The sequence below is a fragment of the Serinus canaria genome, chromosome 1 (genome assembly GCF_022539315.1).
Source record: "Serinus canaria isolate serCan28SL12 chromosome 1, serCan2020, whole genome shotgun sequence".
Taxonomy (NCBI): Eukaryota; Metazoa; Chordata; class Aves; order Passeriformes; family Fringillidae; genus Serinus; species Serinus canaria.
In genome coordinates this window covers 17,856,158-17,869,494 of record NC_066313.1, presented here as the reverse complement: position 1 = coordinate 17,869,494, position 13,337 = coordinate 17,856,158, and the positions used below count along the sequence as shown (strand labels likewise).

At 40.3% G+C, this 13,337-nt stretch overlaps 1 protein-coding gene across 3 annotated transcripts in view; it reads right to left on the bottom strand.

Annotated features, from left to right (window-relative positions):
* Positions 1–9,530: 9,530 nt before the first annotated feature.
* Positions 9,531–13,337, bottom strand: part of ALCAM (activated leukocyte cell adhesion molecule) — a 115,511-nt gene continuing 111,704 nt past the window's right edge. For all 3 annotated transcript variants that reach the window (XM_050977863.1, XM_050977871.1, XM_050977866.1), the window contains exon 16: positions 9,531–11,842. The gene's annotated coding sequence lies outside the window, so the exon portion shown is untranslated. The remainder of the gene's footprint in view (positions 11,843–13,337) is intronic.

The window sequence follows — 13,337 nt, the reverse complement described above, 5'->3', positions numbered from 1 at the left end:
CAGGAATGTTGGAAGCCCTTCACCTCCCACCCCAATCTCCAAGTAGTAGTATTGTCCCAACAGGAGAGCCAGAAAGTCACTCCATCCATTCTGGGTGCTTGCCAATGGAAACTCAAGCATAAGGTAGAATTCACCAGACTTTTCTTTTTTCCCTCTGTTTCATGCTTCCTTCTCCATTTCTTTTTATTGCAATGTTTCACCTTACAATGTATGTGATATAATATATAATGCTTGCATACACGAATCTAGTGTATATTTTCAGAATATTTATTCATTTAGTGATTGTAAAAAGCAAGATAAAGTGTTGGGATGTTAATCTCCTGTCATCTCCCCCAGACTCCAAGCAAGTTTTTTCTTTCCTCCTGAAGTCATGATTCCATGTCTGACCTTGGCAGAGCAGCATATCCTTTCTCAGTCGTGTTTCACAGCATTGCTGATGGTTTGCTGCTGTTTGCTCAGCTGCTTGTGCTGTCCTGAGCTGTTTTCTCTTCCACCAGCCTCTGCTCTATTTCTAGTCAGAATTTGCATGTTTATTCTGCTCTTTGCTTTCTAAGATCTCTCTCCTCTCATTTCCTGCTTTGGTGGTTTCAGATCATTCCCCTTGGCTCGCTGATGTGTCTGATGAGGCATTCCCTCCCATATTCCCATCAGAGCCTCTCTGAGCAAGGTTTCCTCCTTGTCCCTGCCCCGGCCATCTCCTAGGAGCCAGAGCAGTGCCAAAGGGTAGGATGCTCCCGTGCTGCTGTGCAAAGCCAGGGGCCGCCTTCCCTGCCCTGCAGTGCCCGTCAGTGCAGGGAGAGGCAGGGGAGCAGGGGGAGCACATCTGGCACTGGAGAACAGCTGCCAGACGCAGGGGAAGCAGCAACAGCCTTGTCTCATGGCAGAGGGTGGTGGGAGGAGCAGGCTGTGATCCAGCACATGCCTCTTTCTGACAGGCACGTGTGAGGGAAGCCTGCAGCTCCATCAGACATTGGGACTGATGTGGGAGATGCTCAGTGTAGCTAAGAGTGCCATCCATGGAGGTCCTCTTGCCTTTCCACAAGCATTTTGTTTGCTGGGCTTTCCCCTCATTCGTGGCTGGTTTTTCCCTTTATTTCAGAGGTGACAAAACCCCAGCCCAGCAAAACAAGACAGCAGGTCTCTGCCACCACTTGCCAGTGTCTGGATTTAGGCAGTGAGCACAGGAGGGTCCTGGCTTGACTAACTAGGGGAGAAAAATGTTTCCTTTCTGGACCAGCTAATAATCAGGTTATATATTAACAACTAAAATTTGATTAGGCTTCTGATTAGGAAAGAGTAAGCCAGGAGTTTGAAGCCTGTTGTGTCAACAGAACAGATTATCTTGAGTCTGATGTTCTGCTTTCAGTAAGAAACTGTTCATAGAATAATAGTGTCTGACTTCCTCAGGAGGTTCTGACCAGGATACCGGGCTTTGAGCAGGTGCTAAGTATCACAGGATATGCACTGGGACTTTGTAAACGGCCAGACAGAAGGCTACCAAATCACATAGTTACGATAAACAGTGATAAGGGAGTAGGGAAATCTCTGACTTTATTGAATAAGGTGAAACTTGCCTGTTGGGCAAACACCAGTAGGTTGCTGCAGTTTGCCTGAGATGACCAGTTGGAAAGGCAGATGTCCTGCTGGGGACCCTGAACTCACTGCTGTACAAGGTTTTATTTGCAGAATAGCCCAGTTCAAAAAGTTCTGAACAATTCTGACAATTGACCCTTTTTACTGGAAAGCATTGAGATCATGTCACCCACGCTTTGTGAGTGGGCTCACTGCGCGCAGGGAGAAACTGCAACATGAGGTGACCTGGAATGGTAATGGCATTTGGGCTCTCACTGAGAGCAGATTTTAGAAGGAGAAAATAAGTAATTCTTGTAAATTTTTTATTGTGCCTGGCTACTTACATCCAGCTCTGAGAAATGGCCAGCAGATTGCCACGTACTAAACCATTGCTGTTTTGTCATACAAACTGGTGTCACAGAAAATCACTGTTAAAGCCATATTGTAAATGCCTAGCATTTAGAAATATAAATAATGCTTAGCCTACTTTTCTCATCAGGATAGGATCCAGTGACAGTGTGATTAATCATAGGCTGTTCAGCATCAGTAGGGGGAAATGAAACCCATTAATGCTGCCGTGTTCTCCAGGCACTGAGGCTGTGCTGGGAGGAAATGATCTCTGACGCAAGGGAAGACAGACTCCTAATTCCACACACAAAATTCCACCTGCTGTCAAGAATGATTAGGGATCAGAATGGTATCTGAGGGCAGCTGTGGTGATTGCTTGATCTTTGTGGCTAACTGTCCTCAGTCAGACGCCTATCAAAGTTCTGTGTGGTGTTTTACATTCTGCCTAAAATGCTCCCCTGCCCCAGATATGTAGGAGCAGGACAACTGCTCCCTTGGAGGATTCTTTCTCTCTTTGCCTCAGACACCAGCAGTGTGGGGGGGGCACATTGCTCTTAGCCCAGAGCAGCAAGCTTTGCTTCTGCTTGTTACTTCAGACACTGGGGACACTTTTTAGATGCTGCCACCATCACCACCAGCATTAATGATGTTCTTCAAGTTTATTTGGGGGGCAAGGGGATGGGAACAAAGCAACATTTCTTCTACAACTTTGAACTTCAGCACAGTGGATTTTGATAAAGACATCTGTTCTATGTTATAGCCAGGCTGCCTTTGTCTACTACACAAATGATTCATTTCTGCAGAACCTCTGTGGATTTTGTCCTCCCTCAGATCCCTTTGAGTTAACCCATGGGGAGGGGGAGCAGATGTCCTGCTGGGATGCTAGGTCTTGGACTCTAATGTGTCTGCAGGAAAGCTGTAGATTATCTGAAGGACACACTAAGGGCAATGCACTGTGATCCATCAGCTAAGGGAGAGCAGGATGGTGATGATGTGAACAGAAACACAGAGACAAGTTGCTGTCACATGCACACTGCTCATGCAGATGAAGTGCTTGTACTTAACTGGATCCAGGTAGTGGTATCAAGGCTCCCATATGGAGTGATTTGTCTTAGAGGGCAGGTAAGCTAAAAATAACCTGGCAGCTGTAGGGGAGTTTGCCTTGCCAAATCCCCCTCAGTTAGGGAACTGTATTAGTAAAGTTGAGATTGCTTCTTTACTGTCATTGAACCCACTGAATTTGGGTACAAATGTAGCAGCACTGGGACCAGTGGAGAAGCAGTGATCAGAAACACATTAATTTGGGAGGGGAATGGCTAGAGGAAAGGAGGTACAAGGGGAACAAAAAAGGTTCAGAAGTGGAGAAATAGAAAGTAAGAGTAAAATCAAGTAAAAAACAAAGAAGGGCAGATTTTCTAGCAATAAGAGTACAAGATTTTACAGATGTTAGTGTAGCTGTCCTACGGTCCTAAGGCCACCAGAATGCCTAAGGGAACCCTTGGGACAACTCACTCACCTGCCAGTCAGGCCTCCTTTGGAAAGGTCTGGTGTAGGGGGGGCAGAGCCAAGAGGGATAACTTGCACCTTAATGTTCAATGCTGTGGGGAGGAAAGGTGGTGTCTATTTCAGTAGTAGTTATGTGTAATTTACAGGATTTAGCATTGATAAATGGTAGCTTTGTAGCTGTGTGTAATTGCAAGCAAAATAAAGTAAATTGGACACAGTTGTCTGTTTATTAGTTAATTAAACTGTTTTATTATTTATTAGTAATATGTTGATTAATCAGTAAGAATTACAGTCCCTATCAGTTCTATCTCCAGCTTGCAATATAAAGGAGGAAAGTCAGACCCTGAGGCAACAATCCAGCATGTGATTCTTCTGAAACTGGACCTTGAATAGCTGCTTCTCTGTGGAACCCAAAGTAGTAAGAAAGTCTTGTAAACATGTTAAACACCAGTCTGGTTACTCTTCCACTTAGACTTCCATAGTAATCTGCAATCCTCAAGGTGGTGTATTTAAAGTAAAAGTTCTTTCATTCCCATTTTTAGCTCATTAGTTCCTACATGGTCAAAATTATCCTGATCTCTCAAATGCCCACGTAAATATTTTGGTTCAGCTGCTTTCAGCTTATGGTTCCTGTTTTGGAACAGGGGGGGGTTGGCAAATTTTTGTTTGGAACTTTATTATAATCTTTTCAAATCTCTCTGGGTATTTAGTGGCTGTCACTGAAGACAGGATGGTTTGGTTAATTTTTTTTTTTCTGTGTAGCCTTTTATTTCTTCTTCCTGTGAAACATAATTTAGTTTCCTTTGGGTAAAATTCTCATTCCTGATTTAATTTCATTTGACTGTTCTCTAATGATTTTGCGTCAGCTTTAATGCTTTATGAATAATTTCATTATTTGTTCCATCTCGCTTCCTTGGTTCCTGACAGCTCCTCTCTCACTACCTCTGCCCTGATGTGCAAGTTTTTGAATTAGCCAGAATTTAGAGTTTTTCCCATGTAGATAAGCATCACTAATACACAATTGGGGTGCTATTTGTGATATCTTCACCCCAAAATTCTTTTCAGGAAGCAGAAGCTGTTTTCCCCATTAGAAATTCTGTCTCCTTTGCTGTTTACCACAGCCACGATCACTGTTTCTTTGGCCATGTCTCTGCCCTATGCCCAGCCAGCAACAAATGGCCATGCCTCATATTTTAAGTGGATTTATTAGGAATGCTGAGTGATGCATTTTATGCTGGATCACTTATTACACTTGTGTTTTGTGTCAAGATCTAGTTGGATGAAAGAACTGAGCGCATTGAAACACCATTTGAGAGGGTTATTGGTTAAAAATACCTTGAAATGCAGTTGAATGTTTTTCCTCATGCAAATTTATGCAAATGTTTTTTCAACTGAAGTTGGAATTATTATAATAAATGCAGTACTATGTATATTGAGGAACCTGAGCTATTTGGGTTTAGTTACCCTATCTATTAGAGTTGAAGACACTCATCCTGTCCAGTCTAATTATTTCCACAGAAGTTTTTGTTTTTTCTTTCCTCACAGTTCCTCTCTGAGCTGAATTGTACTGATTGAAGAAATGCAGATGTTTAAGAAGTTCTCTTGGTACCTGCTGCTATGTTGAAGCTGGTTTAGTGCTTCAGCCAGTCCTGCTCCAGCAGCTACTCCTGGTTTAGCCATTAGAGCCTCCTCAAAACTCAGTGAGCAAATGCAACCTGTTTAATGTCGACTCTCTGCACGCCTTCTGCAGTGGCTGAAGCTCCTTTCAGCATTTCTATCCTGCTGCAACTGGAATTAGATGGATTTGCTAATTTTTGAATTTACCTCTGCCCAATACTGTAGGCTGCTCCATTTCTGAAGCTACGGGGAGAGTTTTGGTGGCTTCTTCTGTTAGAGCTCAAGAGCTCTAGAGCTCTTGAGTATGGTAGCTCAAGAGCTACCATTTAGGGTAGCAGCTTTGTAAAGGATTGCTCTCACTGCTGTGAGCCCCAGATCCCTTCTTGCTGATAGCTATTAGCACCTTTTAGCTTATGTTAGTGCAGAGAAACATACACATAATGAGGAGAGAGCAGATGTTTGAATAAGTGCTCTAAGGACAGCAGTAGAGAAAGCATTAGGGTGGAGCAGTGCTCCTGTCTAAGGGATCCTTGGAGGATGCTGCTGACCACAACACTATTCCTAGCTCATATTCTTTTTTGCCTTTTTTATTTTTGAAGATTTGCACTTGGAAAAGTATTTAGCTTTCATTTAAGGTAACTTTTAGTGAGTTATGCTCCTATTTGCTGGCAGTTTCACTCTTCCCTTTTCTCCCACACCCCTTTTTGAAGGACCAAACAATTGACTTTTCAGTCAGAGGCAGAGTGAGAGGAGTTGGTCCACAAATACAACTTTCTCAAAAGCTTCTGACTACTGATGACTTTTGCTGCCAAACTTATATTTCTTATCCCTGTCTTGAATATGTGTAAAAATTTCAGTGAAAAACTTTGCTTTTCAACTGCTGTTCCTGGTATGGTTTGGATTAGTAAAATCTGGGAAACAGTGCGGTGCAGAAGAGGAAGAGCAAACCTGGACTGCACTGCACAGTGTATTATTTCAAGTACAATGAGTGGGGGAAGAAAGACATTGCACTTAGAATAGATACTAGATAAAAAAGCCTGAGTATTTTACACACTGCTAATCTTGCTAGCTTAATTTTTATCAGAAAGTCTGTCTGAGCTGATTTCCATATCCTGTTTCTTTCTGTTTAGTAAGTACACTCACTTTGGCCAGTTGTGTTTGTTTACTTCCCTAAATTCATGGAAATGAGTGTTATCTTTCTTTATTTGGAGTAATAAAACCAGATAAAGCTTTTATATCAACATGAACAAAATCAAATTTGTGAAGATTTTTTGTCTATTATGAGGGTTTTATTTGAGCCTTTAATTAATTTCATTTCCTGAATTTAGATTCAATTATATGTTCTTCCTTTTAAACGTATTCTGTTGTCTAGGCTAGAATAGCTCTTCTTGTGATGGAGGCAGATATTAATGAAAACTTTTGATCTGGTGTGTAGACATTATTGAACACTTACAACACAACCTGAATTTGTAGTTCCTTTCTAGCCCTGAAAAAATCAAACTGACATCAGAGATGTGCCCATTCAGCCACTTAACTCCTCTGGTGAAAATTTCAAGGGGTAGGGGGGAGAATGGATTAGGATGATGTGAGTTTGATCTGAGAGAAGCATTGCTCTGGGTTTCTAGTTGGTCTCTTTTAACAAAAGCTTTATTATATAGCTTGTTCTATAATTATTTCTCTGCTACTATATTCTATATCACTATATTCTATTATTATATTGTAGAATATATCTGAGTGAAATTGAACATAGGTTTGTATTGAAAGAGGGACTCTTTTTCACTAGAAAAACTAAATGGGTAGATGTCACTATATTTAAATATGATTTAATTTGTTACTTATTAGAGCAATAGGATGTTCCTTCCTTCCCTCCGCTCTTTTGAGTCAAGGGCTGGGTCTCATGCAATAAATCCTTGTATCATAACTACATGGACTGAATTTAGGAAAAAAGATCACATTCTTAAACTTAAGACTTGTGCTGGCATTCCAGTACCTAATGATATTTATTTAACATTATTTTTAATGCTATGAGTGACAGGAAAAAAGTTAGACAAGAAAAAAGGGCACAGTGGTGCACCTGGATATATGTTAGTTGAGCCTTTGGAGTGTGGGTTAGATTTTTGTGCAATTTTCCCAAAATAGGGAAACTCCAGGGGACTCCAGAACTAGAGATGCGACCACACAGAAGCCCAAGCAGAGGAAGCTTGGTATGTTTCTACCTTTTTTCCTGTTTCACAGTTATTTCATGTCTATACTTGTGTTAAATTGCTGATATTTACTGTGTGTCCTGCAAATGAAGAAATGATGGTGAGGGCAGCAGAGAACCAATCCCTCCTGGAGATGTGGCAATGAGCACCAGCACAGGGAACTGAGGCCTTGGCTGTAACACCTGGTGGAGCATGAGAAGAGGCAAAACATCTGGGGGAAAACAGGGGGAGGGTGAGTGATGACAGAGGCACATTACTGTTTTCTCACTAAGAGACAAAATTTCCTAACAATTTGTCAGGCCGTACCTTTTCAAGCTGAAATTCATTACTACATCAAAGTGAATGCCTCGCTACTAACAGAATAAATGTCTCTATTTAGAATGTAAATGAGAAAAATGCATGAATTACAAGATATTTTAAGACTTGTGAGTGGCTGGGTGGATGGAGTTAGTCTTATTTTAGAAATTGGCTTTGACATAATTTGATAATAAGTAATAGGCTTAGTTTCTGATTCTCTAATAACTTGGAATGCAGCAAATCTTTGCTGAATGTGTGAGCTGCATTACATGTGAATGCAAGGCAAGGGGTGTATGTGGGTGTTGACTGCTTGGTTTGTTTGCAGCCTGGCTGTCTCTCTTCCTACAGTGCCCTGCCTCCCTGACAGACCACCGCGGGAGAGGGCTGAAGTGAGCCTTGCTCTGCACTGAGTTATGCCAGCTTGAGGATGTTATCCTTTTCCAGAAGATCCTGGGAGCCCTTCAGGGGTTAGAAGCACATAACTGGAAGGTATGTACCTCCTGTGCTCCCCTGGCTCCTTCTGCCTGGAGGAGAAACCTGCCTGAAAATGCTGTATTGGGCAATTCTTGGAAACAGGCACCTGAAGGCAGATGCATTCTTGTAAAAAGGAAACCCAGAAAACATTTGCACAGATGTGGTTGACACAGGAGGTCATGATCTCATTTCATATGTCACTGCTTAATCTTAGCTGAGATAATTACAGACATATGGCTGTCTAAATATGAAGTCAACAGGAAGGTATCCAGCTACACGTGGTACTACAAGTAAATCAGATTTCACTGCCACAGCAGCAGCTGAGGCTATTAGGTGAATATTGGATATTCCCTGACAAAATTTATCACTAAAAAAAGGACAACAAATTTAGATTTATTCATTCTTTGTATGTCTTTGTGGACTGGTACCAGTATAGATAAAACTCACATTAGTATCTCGTAATATTCAACTAATAACCGATATAGAATTTAGAGTTACTTATTTGTGTATTTTTTCCAAAGCATGACAGGATGCAAACCCTGTGTCCAGAAAAAGGTGTAACATATTGCTTAAACTGTCTGGGTTGGTGCTGGTAAATCCTGGAAAATGCCCAGACAGTGAGGTGTGGATGGTTTGTTCCCCTGGCCAGCAGCTGGGTCGGTGCTGTCCCTTGCTTGGGCTCTGAGCAGCTGCCAGCCCCAGCAGCACAGCAGCAGTAGGTGCAGTAAAGCCCTACAGCAGAGGGTGGGCTCTACTACTCAGAACCAGTACAAAATGTCCCTGGTGCTTTTCCTTTTATAGTGCTGACCCCAATTACTTTTTTTTTCCTTTCTTTCCAGAAGGCCTCACCTTGTGGCCACACCATTATCACCTTTCTGTAGCTCATATCCACAGCAGCACTGCTATAGCTTTGATGTTGTTGCTTCAGAGGACTCCCAGAGTTCCTTGGGAAGCCCATGGGTATTTTTGCAGGATACTGCCTTTGCAGCGTGCAGTGAAAACCCCTGGTTTGTTCCAAGCTCAGTGGCAGTTTCCTGCACAACCATGAACAGATAGCAATAATTACAGTATTTCCTGACTGTAAAGCAAGAGGATGGGTTCTCCTCTACTGCCTCCTGCCATGCTTTTAAGCCATTTGTGAGCAGGGATTTGTTTTTCTTCCTGTGTATAGTAAACTGAGGCTGAACTCTTGTGGTGTCTTTGCTCAGATTTGAACAGGGCCCCCCCACATTCACTGCTAGGGTGATTATTTGTCCATGTCCCAAGCAGAGACCTGCACAACGAGCTTTGGCAAGGTTTTGTGCACCAGCTTGTGTTGAGAAAGTGCTTGTCCCCAGGTGCTGTGGGCCAGGAGAAGCCCCACAAACCCACACCCATCACCCCATGACCTTTCCTGGGAGCCAGACTCCACAGGGTGTATCTGCAGGACACAGGCAGCAGCAGCAGCTCTGGGTATGAGCCTTCCCTTGGGATCACATGTGTTCTTGAAAACTGAGATTTCACACAAGCCAGTGAAGACATACTTCAGTTTTATTGTTGTTTAGGCATGGATAGAAACATTAATTCTTTTGCACTCTTGGTTCTTGAAACTTGCCTATAGTGAACTCGGAGCAGTGAAAAACCCAGCTCCTCGGACTGATGATTTAAAGTGCATAGGAGATCAAGCAGAATCCCAAAAGGCGAGGAGTTGTTTATATTCCTTTTTCTGTAGCTGTGAAAGTTGAAGGACTTTTTTTTCTTCTCGTTTGCCCTATATTCCCCTGACAGTGGTATGAAAATTTTCAGCCCTTCCCTATGCTTTCCCTTTGAAGTTTTCCCTATCTTTGGAAGATTCCTCTCTGTATTTAAGAATTATTTGTAGTGGTATAAACAAAGAGAGGCGGTAGATGCACACTCCTTCACAGGACTCTGGTACAACGTTTCCCATTCAGAGTCATGCCCACTGAATTTGTTTTTACTTTTACAAAATGTGTATCACTTGGCAGTGTTCTTGCACCAAAAGAAAAAGATATATTTATATATAAAGTAACTTTTTTGTGTGTTCACGTTTTATTTTCGAAAAACAGGTGTTTAAAAATTTTAGAATTTTTTTAACAAAATTCTAAAAAGAAAAAAAATCACAATATTTACAGAGATAACAGAATGGCTTAGCCATGCAAAACAAATTACTTTGGTTTTTTCCCCATTTTACTTTGGTTTAAATATTGACCAATATTATAATTTTTTTTTCTTTTTGCCAAATAAAACAGTAACAAATTAAATTTTAGAGGCATATAACAGGAGTTCCCTCTAACATCTTATACAGCATAGAGTTTATAGGACATCTTATGTATTTAATCCATGCCAATGCACTACAGGAAGCTTTTATTAAGACATCAGTCACTACTGCCCAGACATTTAACATTTTACAAATTTACAAGTAACAGTGTTTTCTGCCCCCTAAATAATGCAAAAGTGGCAAAATACATTTCCTAACGTCCGTCTTTTTCTTTTATTTATTTATTTATTTTTGCCTACCAGTCTATAAAAACTTACTTTTTCCCTGGATATTTGTAAATGGAAACCTGATGTTCTGCTTACTTCTACTTTCCATCAAAGCTGCCTGTTACCTTCTTCCAGTAACTAACTTTCCAGATAAGATGAAACTTATCTCCCTTAAGTACAACTCTCTATTGGCCATTCACCCTAAAACCTTTTCTTATCAAGTACCATTCTAAAATTCCCTCAAGCAAAAAACATGTTTATAAAGTTACAAACTTGAATGTAACTAAAGATACATAGACATTTCATTGTTACAATTATATGTACTGTTTGATAAATTAGGTACCAGTTAAAAACACTAAAATTATCTCAAGGTGCATTCAATATCTGTAGCATAGTTAACAAAAACACACAAAAAATATATATATATATATTCTATTTTTGTGGGAAAAAATGCAGCTTTGATATGACCACTTTTTAAAAAAGTTTCCAATTCTGACTGGTATCTCTCAGAAAAGAAGAAAAGGTACAGTACTTTAAGGCAGCGAATAACAAAAAGGAATGAAAATTAATCCGGAATTCCAGTTCCTTATCCTAATGCTAACATGAAAGACGACTGATAACCATCAATAAAATGCATGTCTTGCTCTAGAAGAAAAGGATTTTTTAGCCACCGGGTGTATGTAGGCTAGGAATCTTTCATAGTGTTCCTTACTCAATACCCAGACTTCTTCAGGGAAACTTTATTCCCCTTCTAGCTTGGTTAGCTTTGCATGGTTTTTTAAATGTTCGCTTTCATTAACAATTTCGTTTATTCTTGTCACAGCTGTCACCCTTCTGCTTTACCATGATTTCAAAGAATGAAAAAGGAGTTTGACATTTTCCTTTAAGACAATCTTACACTCTAGGTACTTGCTACAAAGCAGAGGCTTCACTGATTACAACCAGAATCAGACATGTACCTGCTCAAAGGGTGTCATAAAAACAACTGAAATAAAACCATTACACTATACATCAGATTAACAGCAACTCCCAGAACAAAGCCTTACAGTGTATAAAAATAGCTACGTAAAAAATTTACATAAAGGCAAACAAAAAGAAATCTTCAGTGCAGACATTTACAAAAAAATATTTCAAACAGAACACAACATGGTGACCTATTATCATGGCTGTTGCCAAAATTAGTTTGTGGGGTTTTTTTAGCTTGAGATAATTGTGTCTAAAATCCTTTGAAAACCTGGTAGTATGATCTGCTTAATACTTGAACCATGAATAGCTGTCACTTCTTTGTATATGTTTAAATACAATCCACGTTCATGCTTCAATTGGTCTATATGTATTCTCTGAAAATATGAAAGATAAAGCCAGTTAAATATTTTTAAATATGTTAACCATCATAACTACTCAGTATCTATGCTGTAAATAAACAGCTACATGAAAAGTACTTTCTTCTGCAGCTCAGTGATGTAAACGCTTTCTTTCCTGATGAGAATCACTGTTGCAGTATTGTTCCCAGTAAATCCAGTAAGTTTATCTGGTAAGTAATGGATTTATGTTCATTTCAGTTATGCACATCTACTGATCTGAAGGAACACAGAGTAGAAGATTGTACCAAAGGCCCACAGGGTGTTTACGCTGCCACTTTTTCTTAATCCAAACTGACTTGTTTTCCATCTTGAAATCCTTCCTAGGATGTCATTTCAGTATTCCCAATTCCCTTTCCAAACTAGTAAAACAGTGATATTGTTGGTAAAGTGCCTACAGCAATGCTGCATCTCTTGATATACTATGTAATTGCTCTACATAATCCATTACATTCTAAATATTTAATGCAAAACTTGTGGTTTGTATTAGAAAATTTCAGACATTACTGACATATTAAAATTATTGACAGTTGCATTCATTTAAAGAAGAAACCTTGTTATATAAATATGAAATATCATAATTCCACATAATTCCATATGCTTTAAACCCCTGCTACCTCAAGAAGGTATCCAGTGCTATTTACTTAAGATCACTGAAAATCAGGGCTGTCTACAGCTTTCCTGTGAAGGAGCTTGCAATGCAAGCACCCCTGAATGTGTAATACTCTCATTTTTAAGACTATTTGATGACTAACTCAACAAACCTCTATGGTTAGCTGGTTTCCAGACTCTTGTGTTAACACAGTGTTAATTTTAAATGGCCTAAACTGGCCATAAAAATGGTCTAACCCCCTCCCTCGGGTACTAGGAGGAGAGGTGCCGCAGTGGTGTATATATGTGTGAGCACAGGGTGGTGCTCTTGGCGCTCTGCAGTGCTCCTGTAATTCCCCACAGGACTTCGGCATCTGCCAGACCATTTGTAAACAGTTTACTTCATACAGATCCCAGAGGGGGAAACTTTCAAACCTGTTACTAATGTAATACACATGTCTCTTACCAGGACAAAACTGATCATAGTACAGGTGTGTGAAATCCAGACTAAGAGAATTGTTTTGTTCTAAGGGAAGGAAGTTTCATGACTTTACATTAATCATGGAAAAAGTGACCAAGGACTTGGAAAATGTTGCTTTCAGTAGGGGAAGAAGTTCCTGTAAATATTTCAAGTCATAACTTGAAACCTTCTGAACTCTATCTAAACACACTCTTACACACGAACAGTGGTACAGTATAAAATTTGTACTTTCATTTCCTGAAGCACATGCATTAAAATAAAGCCAAGTATCAAGTTCCATCTGAATGTCAGACTTCTTTTTATATTTGTATATGAATCTCTGAATTCTACTGGCCAAAAGCTTGAGTCTGTCTCTCCTAAAACTACACCACAAAACGACCCCACTGCCTCACCTCTGGAAGG